At 39.1% G+C, this 2,192-nt stretch overlaps 1 protein-coding gene across 4 annotated transcripts in view; it reads left to right on the top strand.

Moving 5' to 3' along the window:
- Positions 1 to 1,769: 1,769 nt before the first annotated feature.
- The window catches only part of atat1 (alpha tubulin acetyltransferase 1), a 23,919-nt gene continuing 23,496 nt past the window's right edge, over positions 1,770 to 2,192 (top strand). For all 4 annotated transcript variants that reach the window (XM_063185249.1, XM_063185251.1, XM_063185252.1 and 1 more), the window contains exon 1: positions 1,770 to 2,192. This exon is cut by the window's right edge and continues 169 nt beyond it. The gene's annotated coding sequence lies outside the window, so the exon portion shown is untranslated.

The following is a 2,192-nucleotide window of genomic DNA, read 5'->3' as shown; positions in this document are numbered from 1 at the left end:
TCAGCTGACCAGGGTGGTGTCATTAGACTAATAAATCTGATCACGGCTATACTTTTTAAACAACTAGAAAAAAATGCAATACCACTTTATTTAGACCACCGCACTGAAAGGTTTTCTGTTTAGTTTTTCTTTTTAATAGTGTACTTACTAACTAGGGTGTGTTGGCATTTCTGGTAGAAGATGAGTTGAAAACACTTAATCTTAAGACCGGTGAAGTTCTGTTGTATGGCTAATGGAGATAAAATCAGAATGTACCTGTACTGTAGAAAAACAAGCCTTTGTTAAGTGATGCCTTTGAATGGTCTTTCATGCAAACAACCCTAACTGGATTGGCGATTTTTGGATGGTAGGTGGAATATCCTGTTACTGCATGTTAAAAGTGGGGAGACTGCTGCAAAGTATTACTGTGGGTTTCCTATCTGGCTTCGTCGAATATGCCATGCACATAACAGAGTGGGTACTCTGGAATATCTAATGTAATATCTCCTAATGTGGGGCTGTGTTACTATGTTGTTAGATTTAATTAAGTGAGTCAGCTCAATCTGTCCTCCTCAGTCCTCAAATTAAAAAAAATGTTGTGTCTGTTTGAACTGTAAATTGTACATTCAAAACTAATCCCTGTGCAATGATGTTCTGTAACTGTAAATTTACCAAATTGTTAGGGAACATGATGTACTTACTTGGAGTCTTAACAGTTGAGTAGCAACGTGACCACATTACTGTCGATTCTGGTGATCGATCATCATGCTGATTTTTCTCCCCTCATGCCAGAGTACTGTTGTGTGTGGTGAGAGGGTACGTATGCGGCTGATATTTTGACCATACATGCCTAGATCATTCTCCAGATCCCTACAATTTAAGCAAACATGTTGAGGTTGAGGCCTGGTTGATTAAGGCCCTTCCCATCTGTAATTGATAGTCATTGAGTAGCTATTGGAAATGTCTTTCGAATATTATTTTTTTCACAGGCAGTATTCACTCATGATAATGGAATTTGATGCACCATCATGGGAGTGATGAGACTTTGAATAGGATCCTGTTTTATTGACTATAATTGGTCTCACAGACCAAACATTTTCCAGAGATCTACTTTCATTCTCATCTGTTATTTTTCCACCCTTGATTTCATTGCAGAGCAAGTAGACTATGGGGTTTAATTCTGTGAAATGTATTACGTTTGAATTCATCCTGATTTGGTCTTCTCTTACTCTGTGAATGTAGTGTCTTGTCAATGATTCTCCAGTAAATTAAGATGAAATACCAACAACATGTCTTGACTTTTTTCATGATTCTCATAAGAACCCATTTTAGTAATTTGCCCTAGGCTATGTGCTTTGCCAAATTACTTGTTATAGCCCCTATGTTGAACTATTTCTACACATAACAGACTGGACAATCAAATAGGGACTGAATGCTGGTTGGCAAGTTATTTAAGTAGCCTACAGCAAAATCAAGTAACAAAGCAATTTTGTTTATTATATTAATTACAACATTGAAATAATTGCCCATGCACAATGCATTTCAGAATTATTGTTCAAACCCAGAGCCTGGTCATGATCATAGATCATCATAGACCTAGATGCAGACTATGCTTTGTGTGTGGGCCTATGCATATGACAGCCATTATTTTGACCTCATGCTGAAGGTTTAAAGTTCAAACATTCAGGAGGTTGCCATGTCAACGTGAACATTGTTGCTGTTTGGTTGTCAAGAGGAAGCGGAAGTGTAGGTATTATCTTGTGTAGAAACAACCGCATGTAGCCTAATCACCTGTCAGCTAGATTTGTTATTATCGTGTTTCTTTTATAGTTACACGTAGACGTTGTGTCCATTTTGAGTAGTTCCAATTGTACCCTAATTTGAAAATATCATAGCTCTCATTTGAGAAAATATTGCAAAACCAGTTCTGCTCGATGGGAAATGCAAAATTCGTGGCTCTGTTTACTACTGTTACTACGGCAGAGCTCGAGAGCGCCCACAACCACTGATCGAGCTGGAGGGAGTGACAAGGCGGACAATGAGCAGACAGAGCGAGTCGGATACAATGTTGCCAGTCAAGAGCTAGTTGCGGGCAGTTGCCTTTTTGTGTTACATTGTTGCAAGCAAATGACATGTTGCGGATATTAGGCCTTTGCAAAGGCACAACGCTGGACCTCGGCTGTAAGTTCTCATTCTACCCGGCAGTCTGAGGA

Source organism: Engraulis encrasicolus, chromosome 20 (genome assembly GCF_034702125.1).
Source record: "Engraulis encrasicolus isolate BLACKSEA-1 chromosome 20, IST_EnEncr_1.0, whole genome shotgun sequence".
Classification (NCBI taxonomy): domain Eukaryota; kingdom Metazoa; phylum Chordata; class Actinopteri; order Clupeiformes; family Engraulidae; genus Engraulis; species Engraulis encrasicolus.
This window is presented reverse-complemented; position numbering and strand designations above follow the sequence as displayed.